Source organism: Lissotriton vulgaris, chromosome 3_1, assembly GCF_964263255.1.
Source record: "Lissotriton vulgaris chromosome 3_1, aLisVul1.2, whole genome shotgun sequence".
NCBI lineage: Eukaryota > Metazoa > Chordata > Amphibia > Caudata > Salamandridae > Lissotriton > Lissotriton vulgaris.
In genome coordinates, this window is record NC_141689.1 from 340,673,424 (window position 1) to 340,693,687 (window position 20,264).

Below are 20,264 nucleotides of genomic sequence, written 5' to 3' on the forward strand. Positions count from 1 at the left end.
AACTTTATCATACTTTTACCTACATACAGATCATAACATATAAAAAAGCTCTACACTACTCAGTGGGAATCCACAACCAAACAGCTGGTCAGAGCCTCAAGTAATGGGAATAAAGCCCGTTTTTTACAGAGGTCTACCTACCTTTTCTGCATTAAATAGTAGCTGATCACTATGATGTGGTAGGCAAGTCAGAATGAAGCAGTCAGCAGGGTGAAAAAATAAGGAATATACTCGAAAAGACTGAAAGCAGTATAAAGCATTAAAAAAGAATGACAAAACAAGATATAAAACACTGAAAGGTTAAAGGTTACACTTCTGCAAGGCGATTAAATACAGAATTTGCAAATATAAAATTGAGGCCCAATCCACCAGTTAACTGACCGAAAGAGGTCACTCGGGTACCAAAGATCAAGGTTTTGAAAGCAATACCACAATAACTTAGATCCTAACTGAATTATTCATAAAGTTGCAATTTATCACAAAGGCCCATGATACTTATTACAGTCTTCAAAATTTCAAGAATGTTGATGTCAGTTGCATGGATCCTCCCTTTAGGAAGGCTTCCTACACCTCGTTACTGTAATGTTAGCTAAGGATTTTAAACATCAAGCTTAACCAAATATTCTGTGCCGTGAAAGCATTTCACAGATTCACACGTTGCGGATTAGTGATTCTTTAGGATAATCACATGAGCAGCTTGCAGGATCTCCATATCACTTCAGTCTACCAGAGGCTTCTCCAACGAGTTGCTTGTGAGCTACTGGTAGCTCTCCAGCTACTAGTAATTAAATCTCCTATGTACAGCCCTGCTTTCTTAGTTAGAAGCTTGTGCTTGGTTGAATTAATCTATGAATAACAAAATTAAAACTGTATTTAGAACGAAAATGTGTATTTTCAGCATTTATAAGCTGTTTGGAGACAAATTGTGGAATCGTCAAAATGTATTTAAATCTGATATTTAAGTGATAAATCATGAGATGATGAGAGGCTGATTTACTATTATTTTGATGCACAGGGCTCTGCAGCTGTGGTTATGTATGCTGCCCTAAATGGATATTGTTTAAGAACTACTTGGACAAGTAAGCAGGCCTAATGGATTTGAATGCGATGAGCTATGCCAATCCGATTTGCCCTGACTTCAGCTTGGTAAACTGGGATCAGGCTTACCAATGCAAGTCCTGTTCGAATGAGTTTGGGGGGTCGGAGGTGATACAGAGTGCAGAGGCAGTTGGTGCCAAGTCATCAGTTATTGGTACTGGTGATGATACGCCCCTCATTAGAGCCTGCTTGGTAAACTGCAGATCGCTCCCCAAACATACATAAGGTCCCTTGAGTCCAATCTCTGGGACCTTATGTTTCTAACAGACACCTGGCTAAGAGAAACATCTAACCCTGATAGTTTGCTTGCGCTCCCTGCAGGTTTTAAGATCTCTATGGTCAATTGTACAGATAATAGGCAGGGAGGAGACCTAGCTAATATCTTGAAAGACATGTAGGAGATTTCTTGTAAAAAAATTGAGAACATAGGGCTAATTGAGGCCATGTCTTTTACCATTAAAATCTTATCAGGGCATACTCTTGCAGGCATTTTGGTCTATGGATCCCCGGACTCAGCATCTATCCACCGCTCAAAATTGGGTGACATTATAGCCGATCTCTCTTTGGGACATGCAAATCTTACGGTTCTTGGCGATTTCAATGTCCATATGGACGATGCAGATTGAACTCTGGCACTCCAAGTGGCTGACATGTTGGTAGGACTAAAATTGACTCCGCTTGTCACAGCCCCCGCACACCGAGCAGGTCACAAGTTGGATCTATTTTTTTCAAATGATCCCACACTTAAGGTTGAGGCTTCCCTGCCATTAACTTGGCCAGACCATTGGTTGGTTCCTTTCAGCCTTCGCGAAGTGGTAGGAAATATAGTTCTAGGCCAGAGTTTGTGAAGAAGAGAAACTGAAGAGGGTTTCCCCCGAGTCCATAGGTTCTTCCCTTCAGAATACCACATTCATGCTGACAGGTGATCCCAGCGTGGATGCAAACACCTTTAATGAGTGGGTTACCCCCTCCCTCGATATCATTGCTCCTATGAAAAGTGTAAAACGCGCTAGAAAAATGCCTTCCACTCCCTGGTTCTCTTCAGAACTTCGCTTAGAGAAAAGCGCTTTTAAAAAGTTGTAACATATCTGGTGAAAAACGTATAACCTGGTTGCGAAGAGTATTTATAAACCAGCACTAAAAAAATGTCATGCCCTCAAACGTCTGACAACTCCTCAAAGGAAGTTTTTAAGATTGTGCAAGATTTTATGAAACCTCAAGCTGCAAGGAGTATTATTACTCCATCAGCTGAACTATGTAGCTATCTGTTTAACTTTTTCCAGGAGAAGGTTCAATCTATATACTCTTCCTTCTCTGTGTCAGAGGCTTATACTATCACACTTTTGGCTCCTGACTCTTCCTGCTCCTGGTCTGAATTTCAGTCTTTCTATCCGAAATGGTTGCTTTCAGACCTAGTGGGAATTAGATCAGGTTTGCCTCTTGATCCTTGTCCTGCTAGATTTTTCAATCTGCTGGCTCCATTTTTCAATTCCCCACTTAAATGTTATCCGGAATGCATCTCTGATGTCAGTTAGCTATCCCTCTGTATGGAAAAAAGGATTCGTTTTGCCTATCCTTAAAAAGGAAAACACATTGCTGGCATACTTAAGAACTTCAGGCCATCTCGCTCCTGCACAAATTCTGGAGAAGGAAGTTCAGAGACCGCTTTCTGACTTCCTGGAAACCAATAACCTTTATGACTCCCAGTCGGGCTTTAGAACGGGCTAGAGTACTGAGACTGCTCTGCGGGAAGTGGCGGAACCCATCCGAGAAGAAAACAAGTTACTTCCCTGTAACTTTGGTTCCCCAGTATTGGTAACTTTCATAGATTCCCGTGCTTTGTATCATTCTCCTGTCGTCGGAATGGGAGCCTCGGTAAATAGAAAATACCATAGCAGTAGGTACAAAAGAGAAACCTAGGCTTAGGCCTCATCTCATTTTGTAGCATATCCGCCTCTTTTAGTAAAAGAGACCAAAAAAGTTGCAACAACCAATCAGAATAGCCTCACCCCGTAGAACCCTCCTGAGAGAGCCTCAGAGCCTCAGAGTTTAGTAGCCGTTGTGTAACAGCAACTATATTTGTAAAAGGCTGAGCTTTTCCCAGGGGAGGAGGGTGTGTGCATGGGAATCTATGAAAGTTACCAATACTGGGAAACCAAAGTTACAGGTAAGTAACTTGTTTTCTTGCCCCAGTATTGGAACTTTCATAGATTCCCATGCTTTGTATCAGAGTAGCTAGCAGTAAGCAATAACAGGATGTATTGATACTCATGTAACAAAATGTGCTATCACACTTGTTATCATAGGAAACAGACATAAGCTGCTACCATAGAAAGGAATACAGTATGTGATACAAAATGTGCAATATAGGAAGAAGGGATTGTAGGAAAAGCTCACCTTTCATTGAATAAGATTTCTCAGGACTGCCTGTCCAACTGCAGCTTTGCTTCCCATTGAAGAGTCCAAGCAGTAATGCTTTGTGAATGTGTGGGTACTGCTCCACGTAGCTGCTCTACAAATGTCTCTGATCGGGACTTCTGCGAAAAGGGCCACAGATTATGAGACTGATCTCGTCGAATGAGCCCGAGCACGTCTTTCCAGCGGTTTGCCCGCTTCTTGGTGACAAAAGTGAATTGCGTTGGAAATCCAACGAGAGATGCCTTGTTTTGAAAGAGGAAACCCCTTCCGTGAAGCACTGTAGGAAATAAAGAGTTGGGATGATTTCCTAAAGCTTTTTGTGCGTTTCAGATAAAATTTCAAACATCTCTGGACATCCAAGGAATGTAATGACCTTTCTGCTGGAGAAGTCGAGGGAAAAAAGATTTTAGAACCACCGGCTCATTCAAATGGAAATCCGTCGGGACCTTTGGAATGAACTTTGGATTTGTTCTAAGAATTAGAATGTCTTTCTTGAACTGCATAAAAGGTTCCACAATAGTGAGTGCTTGGAGCTCACCTATTCTCCTAGCCGATGTTAAGGCTGAAAGAAGAGCCAGCTTCCATAAAAGAAATGTAATATCCGCTCTGTGAATCGGCTCAAATGGGGTTTTCATGAGATGAGCCAAAACTAAGTTAGGTTGCCAGACTGGAGGCGGAGGCCGGACCGGAGGAAACACCCTGAAAAGGCCCTTCAGGAATTGTTTGATAATTCTCGCAGACCAAAGAGAAGGACCGGTGGATGTCAGTCTAAATCTAGAGATAGCAGCCAAGTGCACTTTGATCGAAGAATGAGCCAGACCCGACTTAGCTAAAGAAAGAATGTAAGGCAAAATCTGGTGAGGAGCCGAAGTATACGGATGGAGATTCTGCTGTTGACATTGTAGGAAGGTGGATACCTGGCTATGGTTGCCCCCAACCTTTTGCCTAGTGTTTAGCTGGTTTTCGACTTAGTTGGCCTGGGATCCTGCTATTCAGGACCCCAGGCTATCTGCTCTCTGCTCTCTCTGTAAAATGGACTCCATGTACTCTAGTTACATCCACAATTGGGAATTGGTTCACCTTGTCAACCCCTGTAGAAGTGTACCATAGGTACTCAGGGCATAGGTGTAACCAAGGCCTACCAGGGGCTGCAGCATGTATTATGCCACCCCTGGCTGGCCACTCAAATAGACACAACTAGCTGGGGCAAGGTCGTGTAATCACCCCTTCCTTAGGTGTAGTATTCCCATACCTACTTACATATAGACACATAGTAACCTATAAGTCACTCCTATGGCAGGCCTTAACAATCCTGAAGGCAGAGTGCTTGGTTATGTGTGAGATGGTAGTCTAGCTTGAGCTGAGCCTATCTGCAGCTTTCGGAACAATTTCCTTATAGCTGTTCTATGATATTGCCATACCATATACTCTTAAGTGCATTATGAACCTCGCGGTTAAAAGCTAACTTTGGTTTGGCTTTATCCAAACATGTCGTGTAAGGTGTCATACGCTTTGGAATACTACCCCCTCGCCAATTCTGGCGACGGGGGTAGCATTCCACCCTTCTAGAGGGAGAAGACACGTTAGTTCTGACTATCCCGGTTCAAGTTAACCAGAGGCCCAGCATCACAAAATGGATGCTGCTGCCACAGACACAAGACTGACCTCCTGCTGCTGGGAGTCATTCCAGTCACTGAGGTTTGGACAATAGGTTTCCTGCTTTGGGAGGTGCGAGCACCACCCCAGACAGGAGGATGTGTATTGAAACAGGGAGGGCTGAATAGATTGTGACACTGCCTGAGGCACACTAGGTGCTTCATACATACCCCAGTTCAAACCGGTTGCTGGGGCACTCCAGCCCCAGCTCTGGCGCGAAACTGCACAAAGGAAAAGGGGTGTAACCACCCCCCTTCCTGGTCCCACCCATAGGAGGGACCTAGTGAGAAACTCAGCCCCCTTTAGTTGGATACAGGTAGGAGCTAACGCAGGAGAAATTAGATTAATCCTGGAATCGACTGAAGACGAAACTCTGGACCCTTCGACATTCATTAAGCTGAAGACTGAAGAATCTCCCTTGTGGCCAAGGAGTGACCACCCTGGGAAACCAGGCACCATCCAGCAACTCGACGGCTTACTTTGTCCCCGTTCCCGCCGGAACCAGAGCACAGAGCCTGACAAGACACCAACTCCTGGATCCCTCTGACCCCACTGCACGATTCAGCACAGCTGAGCCCCGTGGAAGGCGTCGGGATCCATGGAAGCAGGTATCTTGAAAAGTCGACAACTTGCTAACAGCGCAACTCCTGAGGCCTCTTCGAAGCTGTGCCCTGGGGACTGAGACACCCCGACACGAGCTCCACCTGCACCGAAGACCAGCCCTCCGCACTCCACGAGATCTGCGTGGGGCCTTTCTGCTTGGGTTCTGCTCAACGCGTTGTCCGGCTACTGGCCCGTTGGCTAGTAGCCCCTGGCGACGATCCTTTTTGAAACTCCATCGCTGGTCTGGTTGCTCCAGACAGGCCCTTGCTTCCCTGCAAAGGTGAAGTACCTCAGACCCTCCTGGTCTGCACCAGAAGCTCCTTGTGTATCCTGCGTTTGTTGCCTTTGCTTAGGCTTGTTGGCTCCGATCTGGAAGCCGACCCCTCCATCTGCGAGAACCTTCGTGGGACAGCTCCTCTCCAGCACCTGGTCGTCCTCGACGCCTCCTGGTCCGCGTGGCTCCAGCGACAAGCTTCACCCCAGCACCTGATTGCTCCTCGACGACGTCTGGTTCCTTCCCTGGTTCCACCCGGTCACTGGCTAGTGACCTAGACTCTGTCCCCTCTGCTTTCAGGTCCTCTTCATCCTCGATCCACCCTTGGATCTACCCGTACATCTTCCTCCTGGTCGCCTGCAATCATCTTTCTTCACAGACTCCATAGACTTCAACAGCGAAACCCAACACATCTTCACACCTATGCACCCGCTTCCTGTGGGTGAGGTAACAAGAGTACTTTGGTGCTCTCAAGGGTATTGACTATCCAAGTGTCTAGGTTTTTAGTTGTATCCTTCTAGCTAGACCGGAAGTGTCCTAAATCTTGAATTACTTACCTTTTACGTTCCTATTGACTTTCTATTGACTCTCGCGTGAGAGTACTGACTCTGCACGCGCCACCTGTGAGCCTCCTACTCCTAACCTAAGGGCCAGATAGTGTAGCCCCAGCGATTCCCTAGGCCCTCTCCTTTCCCAAGTCGTGGTTCTTATACCACTTACTTAGTATATGGCTTTATGTGCCTAGGGCCTAACTGTAAATTGTGCTATTTGAAGTATTTCTGAGTGTAACTTGTTATGTTCTTTTGCCTCTGATCTCAAAGAGTTCAGAGAAGTGTGTTAGTAAATAAATACATATATATTTTATATATATATCCTGTGTGGTGTCTTTTCATTTGATATTCAAGGGTTACATATGGTAAAACAGATGGCTTTACACGCCCTCTAGAGTCTTTTAGCCTAAGACTGTTCTGCCCACGCTACCTCTAGGATAGCTAGTCTAGAAGGTTGACTTTACAACCATCACCATATGGGTTGTTTGGACGGGTGCAAGGTGTTCACTAGAATAGTGAACATCACATACCAGGCCAACTTCTCATAGACAGAAACGTTTCCATTTTGCATGTGACAATTTCTCTGACCAGGATTTGATACATTTCGTATTCTTTTGCCCCTTCTTTTCGGAAGGAAGGGCAAAATATATTAAGCCCCTTCTAAGAGAAATGGGCTTTTTACAGTTAAAACCTGCATTGCTGTTTCTTCAATTAATGGAAAATCATCGGGTCATGTTCTGTGTAGCGAATTTTTTGATTGCATCAATTCGCGCTAGACGGAAGAGACTTCAGACGAGTATAGCTGAATGTGTGCCATATGCCTGATAGTATTATTAAATTTCCAGGTTCTGCCTAATTTTATATACGCTCTATAATGAATTGTGAAACATTGTTGATATTTGGTGTAAATCATGTGTGTTACACAACCCCTATGTATTGCTAATGAATTTTAAATGTACAGTTCTTAACAGCTCTGTATGATGTTTTTATGTATTTGCATAGTATACTTTTATGATTTTTATTTAATCGAATAAAGTATGTTTTGACTTGACTTGACTTGCATGGTAAGTCTTATTTGTACTTGGAGCACGGGCTTGAGATAGTATCTCCTGACATTCCGTAGAGAGGTTTAAATTCTGGAATTCTCTGTACTCAGGAGCCACGCTGTCAACTGGAGTGAGCTCGGATTCGGATGCAGCACCTGACCCTGAGACATTGTCAATACAGACGGAATGGGCGGTAGGTGTATCGGCTGATCTTGAGAGAGTAGGAGGAGTTCCGTGAACCAGAACAGCCGGGACCACGTTGGTGCAATCAAAATCATTCTGCAAGGTTCTGCTTTGAGTTTCCTGATCAGCCTCGGAAGTAGGGGTATTGGAGGAAAGGCGTAAACAAATGCGCCGGACCAGGTTATCGAAAGAACATTCCCCAGTGATCCTCGATGGTGATCCCTGCTTGCGTAGTATCGGCATTTTTTGTTTTCTGGGGTCGCAAACAGGTCTATGTTTGGAGTGGGCAAACTTGAGAAGATCTGATCGAGAGTATCCTGATCCAGTTCCCACTCGTGACTGATTTATTTCAGACGACTGAGTGCATCCGCCGTTGAATTGGGTGTACCTGGAAGCTGTTCCGCTGTGAGAGAAATCCTGTGGAGAATTGCCCAGTTCCAAATTTCTTGGGCCTCCCTTAAAAAAACTCGGGATCTTGTCCCGCCCTGTTTGTTTATATAGTGAATGGCCGTAGTATTGTCCATACGAACTAGCACCAATCCATTCTGTATTCTTGGAAAGAAGGCTTGCAATGCTAAATGAATGGCTCTGAGTTCCAGCAGATTGATTTGGGACTTGTGCTGCTCGGGCGTCCAATGACCGCTCACTTGTAAATCCTGTAACACTGCTCCCCAGCCTTCTAGCGAAGCGTCCGTGGTGAGAACCATGGGACATGGGGAGATCCTGAAATTGAGACCTTTTTAAATATTTTTCTTTATTGTCCACCAGCTGCTTGCCTCTCATTTCTGGTGTAACTTATCTTGTCTTCGAAAGAACCTTGCTCCTGGCACCACTGACTGTCTAGCCTGCAGTGCGGAACTAATGGTATGCAAGATGAGATCGATCCTAGAAGTGATTTGTAAAGACGGACCGACCGAGTTTTCTTCCTTTGTAAGAGACGAGCTGAGAGAATGAGTCGCTTTTGTCTTTCTTCCGAAGGGAAAGCTTTGCATTGATTCGTATCCAGAATGGATCCCAGAAATCTGGCCATCCTGGACGGGTGAAGGACTGATTTGGATTTGTTGAGTTGAAGACCCCACCGGTTGAACAGTTGAATACAGTAGTCGACCGCCTTGTAAGCCACTTGAAAGGATGGAGCCTTAACCCTTTCGATGCTGATGACGAGCTGGGCTCGTCATGGTGCACGGTGGTCGTGTGCTGATGACGAGCCCAGCTCGTCATGAGCCCCACCCTGGGGGAAGCGCTGGCGCTCCCCCCGAGGTTCTCTGATCCTCGTTGTTTTGCTCGGGGCGGCAGCGGAAGAGCTTCCGCTGCCGCCCCCGCCCCCTCCCGGGAATCCCTGATGACGTCAGCGCGCACAGCGCGCGCTGACATCATCAGGGATTCCCTGCGCTCGGGAAGCCATTTGCTTCCTGCGCGCCAAGGAGAAAGGTAAGTTTCTCGTGTCCGGCGGGGGTTTGGGGCCGCAAAGAGGCATCAGGGGAGAGGAAAGAGATTTTCCTTTCCCCTGAAGTCTCTTTGCAGGGCATTTCTGCCTCACGATCGCGCACAGCGTCGCGATCGTGCGGCGGAAATGCCCCCACTAGCACCAGGGATTGTAAATTTTGCGTTTCGGAAGCGACCCCTTGGGCAAGGGTCGCTTCCAGGTGGGCAGACATTTTCTCGACGATTTTCTGCCCCCCCTGGGGGCAAATCGGCCCGTTATTTCAGCCGTTTTGCCCCCAGGGGGGGCAGAAATAAACCACTGGCACCAGGGATTATTTGTTTTGGCAATGTTTGTTTTGGGAAGCGACCCCTTGGGTAAGGGTCGCTTCCTGGGGGCCATTATTTTGTCGTTTATTTTCTGTCCCCCCTGGGGGCAAATCGGGCCGTTTTTTTTGCCGTTTTGCCCCCGGGGGGGTCCGAAAATGCCCACTAGCACCAGGGATCGTGAAATTAGCTTTTAGGAAGCGACCCCTTGGGCAAGGGTCGCTTCCAGGTGGGCAGCCATTTTATTTTCGATTTTCTGCTGACCCTGGGGGCAAATCGGGCCGTTATTTCGGCCGTTTTGCCCCCGGGGGGGCAGAAATAAACCACTGGCACCAGGGATTTTTTATTAGTGCATGTTTGTTTTGGGAAGCGACACCTTGGGTAAGGGTCGCTTCCAGGGGGCCTTGATTTTGTTGTTTATTTTCTGTCCCCCCCCCTTGGGGCAAATAGGGCCTCTTTTTGCCGTTTTGCCCCCGGGGGGGGGGGGCAGAAAATGGCCACTAGCACCAGGGATCTTGAAATTAGCTTTTAGGAAGCGACCCCTTGGGCAAGGGTCGCTTCCAGGTGGGCTGTGATAATATTTTTGTTTTTCTGCCCCCCCCGGGGGGCAAATCAGCCCGTTTTTTTAGTTGCTTTGCCCCCAGGTGGGGGCAGAAATTCCCCACTGGCACCAGGGAACTGTTTTGAGGCAATGTATATGTTTTGGAGGCGACCCCTTGGGCAAGGGTCTCTTCCTGGTGGCAAGTAATTGTTTTTGAAATTCTGCCCCCCCTTGGGGCAAATCGGAGTGGTGTTTGCCTGGCGGTGTGTGTAGTGGTGCTTGGCTGGATGGTGTGCGTGGAGTGGTACTTGGCTGTATGTGCACGGAGTGCTGCTTGGCTGGCGGTGTGTGTGGAGTGGCGCATGGCTGGATGGTGTGCGTGGAGCGGTACTTGGCTGTCTGTGCACGGAGTGGTGCTTTGCTTGCGGTGTGCGTGGAGTGGCGCTTTGCTTGCGGTGTGCGTGGAGTGGTGCTTGGCTGGCGGTGTGCGTGGAGTGGCGCTTGCGGTGTGCGTGGAGTGGTGCTTGGCTGGTGGTGTGCGTGGAGTGGTACTTGGCTGTCTGTGCGTGGAGTGGTGCTTGGCTGGCGGTGTGTGTGGACTGGTGCTTGGCTGGCGGTGTGCATGGAGTGGTGCTTGGCTTGCGGTGTGGTGCTTGGCTGGCGGTGTGTGTGGAGTGGCGCTTGGCTGGATGGTGTGCGTGGAGTGGCGCTTGGCTGGATGGTGTGCGTGGAGTGGCGCTTGGCTGGATGGTGTGCGTGGAGTGGTGCTTGGCTTGCGGTGTGCGTGGAGTGGCGCTTGGCTTGCGGTGTGCGTGGAGTGGCGCTTGGCTGGCGGTGTGGCGCTTGGCTGGCGGTGTGGCGCTTGGCTGGCGGTGTGGTGCTTGGCTGGCGGTGTGGTGCTTGGCTGGCGGTGTGTGTGGAGTGGCGCATGGCTGGATGGTGTGCGTGGAGTAGTACTTGGCTGTCTGTGCACGGAGTGGTGCTTGGCTGGTGGTGTGTGTGGAGTGGACTTTGGCTGGATGGTGTGCGTGGAGTGGCGCTTGGCTGGATGGTGTGCGTGGAGTGGCGCTTGGCTGGATGGTGTGCGTGGAGTGGTGCTTGGCTTGCGGTGTGCGTGGAGTGGTGCTTGGCTTGCGGTGTGCGTGGAGTGGCGCTTGGCTTGCGGTGTGCATGGAGTGGCGCTTGGCTTGCGGTGTGCGTGGGGTGGCGCTTGGCTGGCGGTGTGGTGCTTGGCTGGCGGTGTGGTGCTTGGCTGGCGGTGTGTGTGGAGTGGCGCATGGCTGGATGGTGTGCGTGGAGTAGTACTTGGCTGTCTGTGCACGGAGTGGTGCTTGGCTGGTGGTGTGTGTGGAGTGGACTTTGGCTGGATGGTGTGCGTGGAGTGGCGCTTGGCTGGATGGTGTGCGTGGAGTGGCGCTTGGCTGGATGGTGTGCGTGGAGTGGTGCTTGGCTTGCGGTGTGCGTGGAGTGGTGCTTGGCTTGCGGTGTGCGTGGAGTGGCGCTTGGCTTGCGGTGTGCATGGAGTGGCGCTTGGCTTGCGGTGTGCGTGGAGTGGCGCTTGGCTGGCGGTGTGGTGCTTGGCTGGCGGTGTGGTGCTTGGCTGGCGGTGTGGTGCTTGGCTGGCGGTGTGTGTGGAGTGGCGCATGGCTGGATGGTGTGCGTGGAGTAGTACTTGGCTGTCTGTGCACGGAGTGGTGCTTGGCTGGTGGTGTGTGTGGAGTGGCGCTTGGCTGGATGGTGTGCGTGGAGTGGTGCTTGGCTTGCGTTGTGCGTGGAGTGGCGCTTGGCTTGCGGTGTGCGTGGAGTGGCGCTTGGCTTGCGGTGTGCGTGGAGTGGTGCTTGGCTTGCGGTGTGCATGGAGTGGCGCTTGGCTTGCGGTGTGGTGCTTGGCTGGCGGTGTGTGTGGAGTGGCGCATGGCTGGATGGTGTGCGTGGAGTAGTACTTGGCTGTCTGTGCACGGAGTGGTGCTTGGCTGGTGGTGTGTGTGGAGTGGCGCTTGGCTTGCGGTGTGCGTGGAGTGGCGCTTGGCTTGCGGTGTGCGTGGAGTGGTGCTTGGCTTGCAGTGTGCACGGAGTGGCGCTTGGCTTGCGGTGTGGTGCTTGGCTGGCGGTGTGTGTGGAGTGGCGCATGGCTGGATGGTGTGCGTGGAGTAGTACTTGGCTGTCTGTGCACGGAGTGGTGCTTGGCTGGATGGTGTGCGTGGAGTGGTGCTTGGCTTGCGGTGTGCGTGGAGTGGTGCTTGGCTTGCGGTGTGCGTGGAGTGGCGCTTGGCTTGCGGTGTGCGTGGAGTGGCGCTGTGCTTGCGGTGTGCGTGGAGTGGTGCTTGGCTTGCGGTGTGCATAGAGTGGCGCTTGGCTTGCGGTGTGCGTGGAGTGGCGCTTGGCTAGTGGTGTGGTGCTTGGCTGGCAGTGTGTGTGGAGTGGCGCTTGGCTGGATGGTGTGCGTGGAGTGGTACTTGGCTGTCTGTGCATGGAGTGGTACTTGGCTGTCTGTGCATGGAGTGGTGTTTGGCTGGCGGTGTGTGTGGAGTGGCGCTTGGCTGGATGGTGTGCGTGGAGTGGTTCGTGGCTGTCTGTGCACGGAGTGCTGCTTGTCTGGCGGTGTGTGTGGAGTGGTGCTTGGCTGGCGGTGTGCGTGGAGTGGCGCTTGGCTTGCGGTGTGGTGCTTGGCTGGCGGTGTGTGTGGAGTGGCGCATGGCTGGATGGTGTGCGTGGAGTAGTACTTGGCTGTCTGTGCACGGAGTGGTGCTTGGCTGGTGGTGTGTGTGGAGTGGCGCTTGGCTGGATGGTGTGCGTGGAGTGGTGCTTGGCTTGCGGTGTGCGTGGAGTGGCGCTTGGCTTGCGGTGTGCGTGGAGTGGCGCTTGGCTTGCGGTGTGCGTGGAGTGGTGCTTGGCTTGCGGTGTGCATGGAGTGGCGCTTGGCTTGCGGTGTGGTGCTTGGCTGGCGGTGTTTGTGGAGTGGCGCATGGCTGGATGGTGTGCGTGGAGTAGTACTTGGCTGTCTGTGCACGGAGTGGTGCTTGGCTGGATGGTGTGCGTGGAGTGGTGCTTGGCTTGCGGTGTGCGTGGAGTGGCGCTTGGCTTGCGGTGTGCGTGGAGTGGCGCTGTGTATTGCGGTGTGCGTGGAGTGGTGCTTGGCTTGCGGTGTGCGTGGAGTGGTGTTTGGCTGGCAGTGTGCATGGTCTGTCGCTTGGATGGTGGTGTGGGTGGACTGGCGCTCGGCTGGCGGTGTGTGAGTACCTACTTTCTGTTGGTCACTACACACACTGCTAGTTGAGTGACACTGTACTCAGTCCATCATTTTGTGTAGTTGCTGTGGCAGGTATTTGGGTGTGTGAAAGTGATGGGCCCTTGAATGGCGCTGTCTGCTGGTGTGAGTGTTGTAATGTGATGGGTCTGCGGCTGGTGGTGTGAATGTTTTGTATGTGTCACACGTACGAAAGGTGTATGAATGTCCTTACTGCCCCCGTGTGATGGGGGTACTGGTAGGAGCAGAAGACCGACTGGCACCAAAGGGGTTAGGCAGTAAAATAAATTCAAAAAATTAACCAGTGTCTTGATGTTAAACCTCATCTAATCCCAATTGGTCTTTGCCCTATTTGATGGCCCCTCTGTGCAAATGTAAATTTGGGGGGCAAATTTGTGTGTGGTTTTTTCAATTGTTATATTGTTTGTGAAATGTGGTAGTAATTTTTTTATCTTCTCCATTTTTGCCTTGTTCCAGGCTTTTGCTGTTTGGATTGTTGTAGGTTGCGGGTCCGTTACTGTTGGTTTTGCAGCTTGTGTAGTTGCTTGTGCTTGGTAAGTGAATGTATTTTGTACTACTTTCCCTTGTTTTTTGTCTTTTTGAAAAAGGTTGTACTTATATCACTTTGTGTGGCTCTGTTTCTTTTTTTCTTCAGCATTAGTGTTTTATGTGCACTTTGATTTCTAATTTGTTTTTTTTCTTTTCTTTCTAGTGGGATATCATTTCTTTTTGCTGTGTCTCAGCAGAGTAGGTGCTGGTGAGTGTAGCTGTATTTGGTAAGAGTGAAATTGTTTTGGATTGTATTGATCTTTGTGTGAAAGCCTTACCTTGTTTACTTCTTACTTTGCACAGTGTAGGTTGTTGTTCACTTGTGTGTGCTGTCTTTCTTTGTAAGGATAATGGCTAGTCGCAGGATTACTGCTCAGCAGGTTCTTAGTTTGCTTTTCGAGTCTTCCTCTGACCATGGTTCAGAGACTGACTCTGATTCGGATTTGGAGGTTGGTGGAGAAGATTCAGGCAGTGAGTTTTCTCTTTGCCTGCATTCATCATCATCGGATGAAGAATCTTCTTCTAGTGCTGATGAAGTGTCTATGGTAGCGGAGGACATTGTTGCGCCGGTAGTGGACCAAGAGGCAGCTGTGCTACTTCCTAGGGCTGCAAGGTATCCTTTCTTTTTACGTCGGCATGAGGCAGGTGGGCTACAGCCTGCGCCCAAAAGGCTTCACATTGCTGTGGTGCGCCAAGCGGCATCTGGTGCTGTTAGGCCTCCTATTGTTGTAGAGCGGCAAGGTGCATCAGGGTCTGATTTGTTTTCCGGTGGTGTAGTGCAGCAAGAAGCTTCTCAGGCTGCTGGGCTTCCCGTTGGTGAAGTGCTGCAAGAGGCATCTGGGACTGGTAGGCTTCCCATTGTTGTAGAGCAGCAAGATGCATCTGGACCTGCTTTGTTTCCCGGTGGAGTAGTGCAGCAAGAGTCTTCTGGGGATGCTATGTTTTCTGTTGGTGATGTGCAGCCAGAAGTATCTGTGGATGTTAGGCTTCCCGTACGTGTACAGCAACAAGTGGCTTCTGGTCTGCAGGCTGAGGTGGCTGCTCCCCCCGTTCATGGGGATGGCCTCTGGGTTCCCCCTGGCATGGTGCAGCCGGCATTGCCAGAGTTCACTGGTGTTCCTGGGTGTAGAGTGAATACTGAGAATTTTCAGCCAATAAATTTTTTTCAGTTGTTTATGGACGATGTGTTTTTGCAAAATATTGTTGACCAAACCAATTTGTATGCAGAACAGTTTTTGAGGGACAATAGTGCCAGGCTTAAGCCCCATTCTAGAGCTACTCTGTGGACTCCCACAAATGTTGAAGAGATGAAGAAGTTTTTGGGTTTAACTTTTTTGATGGGCTTGCTAAGGAAGCCATCAATGTCTTCATATTGGTCCACTAGTCCCTTGATGACAACAGCTATATATCCAGCAGTCATAAGTCGTGATCGGTTTTTGCTTCTTCTTCGGATGATGCATTTTGTTGATAATGGTTTAGCCTTGGCACGCGATCACCCTGATTGTGACCGTCTGTTTAAAATTCGGCCTGTCCTTGATCACTTTGTTGATCGTTTTTCTGAGATCTTTGCTCCTGGAAAAGAAATTGCAGTGGATGAGTCTTTGCTATTGTTCAAGGGCCGCTTGGTTTTTAGGCAGTACATTCCTAGTAGGAGGGCACGCTATGGAATCAAACTGTATATGTTGTGTGACAGTGAGACTGGATATGTCTACAATTTCAGGGTGTACACTGGTAAGGAGTCCAGCATTAACCCTCCTGGTTGTCCTTCCACTTTTGGAGTGACTGAGAAGATTGTATGGGAACTAGGTAGAGGATTATTTCACAAAGGCCACCATTTGTATGTAGATAACTTCTACACTGGTGTGCGGTTGTTCAAGGAGTTGGCCAAAGTGGGCACTGTTGCTTGTGGCACAATGCGCAGTAACCGGAAAGGTTTCCCAAAGGAACTTGTTTGCAAAAGGCTTGTGAGGGGACAGTCTACTGCATTGCGATGTGGGGAGCTTTTGGCTGTGAAGTTTTCAGACAAGAGAGATGTGTACATGCTGACTACTATCCATGACGAAAGTACTGTACCTCAGCCTGTTTGGGGTCAGGTTGCTGAAGTGCGCAAACCTGTGTGCATTCTAGATTACAATAAGTACATGGGTGGTGTTGACCGAGTAGATCAGAGGTTGGAACCTTATGATGCTATTCGAAAGGCTTACGTTTGGTACAAGAAATTGGCTATTCATCTTTTCCATTTGGCATCCTTCAATGCTTTTGTTGTGTTCCAGAAGTCTTGTCCTGAGTCGAAGATGCCTTTTGTTAAGTTTCAGGAGTCTGTAATAGCCAGCCTTGTACTAGTGGAGCAGGCAAGTGTTCCTAGATTTGGAGTGGTGGAGGAGGTGGCTAGATTGAAAGATCGCCACTTTGCTGAATTCATTCCTCCCACTACCGCAAAAGACTTTCCGACTAGAAGATGCAGAGTCTGTTGGCGTAGAGGCGTGCGGAAGGAGTCTCGTATGTACTGCCCTGACTGTCCTTCTAAGCCTGGATTGTGTGTCAGCTTGTTTTAAATCATACCACACGAAAAAGAAGTATTGGGAGTTTTAATGAGCTGTGAAGTGAATTGCCTGGTCTGTATTCTGTAAAAAAAATTGGTTTGTTTCAAGGTTTGGCTTTAGTGCAATGTGTTTGGTTTTAGAATTTGTGTAAGTTGATTTGTAGGTATTTCCATTTGTTTAGTGTTTTTTTTAAAAGAATAATTCTAAATGTGATTGTGGTGTGTGCAGGCTGGCGCTTGGATGGCGGTGTGCGTAGACTGGCGCTTGGCTGGAGGTGTGTGTGGATTGGTGCCTCCCTGGCAGAGTGCATGGTTTGGTGTTTTGCGGGTGGTGTGTGTGGATTTTTGTTTGGCAGGCGGAGTGCATGGTTAGGTGCTTGGCTGGCAGTGTGAGTGTATGGTGCTTGGCTGGTGGAGTGCAAGGAATGGTGTTTGGTTGGCGGTGTGTGTGGAGTGGCGCTTGGCTGGATGGTGTGCGTGGAGTGGCGCTTGGCTGGATGGTGTGCGTGGAGTGGTGCTTGGCTTGCGGTGTGCGCGGAGTGGTGCTTGGCTTGCGGTGTGGTGCTTGGCTGGCGGTGTGTGTGGAGTGGCGCATGGCTGGATGGTGTGCATGGAGTGGTACTTGGCTGTCTGTGCATGGAGTACTGCTTGGCTGGCGGTGTGTGTCGAGTGGTGTTTGGCTGGCGGTGTGTGTGGAGTGGCGCTTGGCTGGATGGTGAGCGTGGAGTGGTACTTGGCTGTCTGTGCACGGAGTGGTGCTTGGCTGGCGGTGTGCGTGGAGTGGCGCTTTGCTTGCGGTGTGCTTGGAGTGGTTCTTGGCTTGCGGTGTGCTTGGAGTGGTTCTTGGCTGGCGGTGTGCGTGGAGTGGTACTTGGCTGGCGGTGTGCGTGGTGTGGTACTTGGCTGTCTGTGTGCGCTGAGTGATGTTTGGCTGGCTGTGTGCATGGTTTGGTGCTTGGATGGTGGTGTGGGTGGTCTGGCGCTCGGCTGGCGGTGTGTGAGTACTAACTTTCTGTTGGTCACTACATACACTGCTAGTTGAGTGACACTCTACGCAGTCCATCATTTTGTGTAGTTGCTGTGGCAGATATATGGGCGTGTGAAAGTGATGGGCCCTTAAATGGCGCTGTCTGCTGGTGTGAGTGTTGTAATGTGATGGGTCCGCGGCTGGCGGCGTGAATGTTTTGTATGTGTCACACGTGCGAAAGGTGTATGAATGGCCTGTAAAGAGGTTGGTGCCTTGACGTGGCTTTACAGCTCACGAGCTGTGAGTCAGTGGTTCAGTTTATCATACTTTCAATTATACGCAGTGTATTTCATTTTTGTGAAATTACTTGCAAATAAAATTGTATGTACTGAATCATCACTCATCCTCGTGCCAAATCCAACCAGTATGTGTGTGTGTTTGCGGTTTAGATGGCTGTCCAGTAATATTTGTTTTTGTTTTCCCTTTTAGAAGTAGGGTGTACCTTGTCCCTTTTTGTGAATGTTGTAATGTGTTGCTTTTCCTTCCGGATGGTGTCAATGGTCTGGTGTGTAACAGGTATGAAAGGTGCGTGAATGGCCTGTAAAACGGTTGGTGCCTTGTCGTGGCTTTACAGCTCACGAGTTGGGAGTCACTGGTTTGGTTTTTATGCATTTATTTATTGACAGAGCATTTCATTTTTTGAAATATCTTGTTAATAAAATTTTATGTACTGAACCATCACTCGCCCTCGTGCCAAATCCAACCTGTATGTGTGTGTCTTTGAGGAATAGTTAGCCGTGCTTGAATGTTTGACTTTTGAGTAACTCTGTTACGGTGTACATTATAGCTATAAATAACTTACTAAATTTAGATTTTATTGGTAAACCATGGAAGTATATGGTCATGTCTTTCTGGTGAATTTTATTGATTTTTTTCCACAATCTCCTGCAAACTTGAAATTGTCGGTCAAAATTTCCTTGAATCACACGCTCTCAAATTGAAAACTTAATTCGCCACCGTACAATTTGGACCGTTTCCTTTTGCAGCCACTATGCCTACCCACGCAAGTGAGGTACCATTTTTATCGGGAGACCTGGGGGAACGCTGGGTGGGAGGAAATTTGTGTGAGCCCAGTGACGCCACGCTTTCCCACGCAAAAAAAGTATGTAAACACTGATTTTTCCAGCAAAAATTGAGGTTTACAAGGGATTCTGGGTAAAGGAACGTTGGAGGATCCACGCAAGCCATACCTCCTTGGAAGCCCCTGGGTGTCTACTTTTCAGAAATGTGTGGGTTTAGTAGGTTTCCCTACATGGCCGTCTCGCACGGGGCCAAAAACCCAGTTAACCCCTCTTTCAAAAGCTGGTGCTATTGACATTCAATAGCCCCAGCTTTTGCAAGAGAGGTTACCTGGGTTTTTGGCCCCGTGCGAGACGGCCATGTAGGGAAACCTACCAAACCCACACATTTCTGACAAGTAGACACCCGGGGGCTTCCAAGGAGGTATGGCTTGCGTGGATCCTCCAACGTTCCTTTACCCAGAATCCCTTGCAAACCTCAATTTTTGCTGGAAAGATCATTTTTTACACACTTTTTTTGCGTGGGAAAGCGTGGCGTCACTGGGCTCACACAAATTTCCTCCCACCCTGCGTTCCCCCAGGTCTCCCGATAAAAATGGTACCTCACTTGCATGGGTAGGCATAGTGGCGGCAACAGGAAAAGGTCCAAATCGTACGGTGGAGACATTACAATAACCAATAGCAAGATTACCTTCTTTTTTTAGGGGGGGGGGGCTGAGTTATTGGACCGGGGCTCGGCGGGCATCTTTGGTAACTACCAAACCCAAACATTTCTGAAAACTAGACACCCGGGGGAGTCTGGGGAGGTATGGCATGCGTGGGTCCCCCAATGTTTTCCTACCCAGAAATCCCTGCAAACCATAAATTTAGGTTAAAAAAACAGTTTTCCATACATTTTTGCGTGGGATCGCCGTGTCGGCACAAATGTCCTACCACCCTGCGTTCCCCTTGTTCTCCCGAGTAAAATGATACCTCACTTGTGTGGGTGGGCCAAAGGCCTGTGACTAAGGCAGGGGGGCTTAATTTGCAACACTGAAATACTACTTTTTTCAACATTCATTTTTGGCCTGTTCTGCTTTGGGGCACCCACACAAGTGAGGTATCCTTTTACTCGGGAGAACAGGGGGAGCGCTGGGTGGTAGGACATTTTTGCCGGCACGGTGATCCCACGCAAAAAAGTTTGGAAAAGTGATTATTTTACCTAATTTTAAGGTTTGCAAAGTGGTCTGGGTAGGAAAACGTTCGGGGACCCACGCATGCCATACCTCCCTGGACTCCCCCGGATGTCTACTTTTCAGATCTGTTTGGGTTTGGTACTTTCCAAAGAATACCACCGAGCCCCGGGCCAAAAACTCAGGTGCCCCCCCCCCAAAAATGAAGGTTGTTTAGCAATTTGGTATTGTAAATTCACCACCGTACAATTTGAACCATTTCCTTTCGCAGCCACTATGCCTACCCACGCAAGTGAGGTACCATTTTTATCGGGAGACCTGGGGGAACGCTGGGTGGGAGGAAATTTTTGTGAGCCCAGTGACGCCACGCTTTCCCACGCAAAAAAAGTGTGTAAAAACTGATTTTTCCAGCAAAAATTGTGGTTTGCAAGGGATTCTGGGTAAAGGAACGTTGGAGGATCCACGCAAGCCATACCTCCTTGGAAGCCCCTGGGTGTCTACTTTTCAGAAATGTGTGGGTTTAGTAGGTTTCCCTACATGGCCGTCTCGCACGGGGCCAAAAACCCAGGTAACCTCTTTTTCAAAAGCT

General features: G+C 49.1%; 1 protein-coding gene across 2 annotated transcripts in view; it reads right to left on the reverse strand.

Moving 5' to 3' along the window:
* The window catches only part of NUP155 (nucleoporin 155), an 871,946-nt gene that overhangs the window by 585,313 nt on the left and 266,369 nt on the right, over positions 1–20,264 (reverse strand). The window lies entirely within an intron of this gene.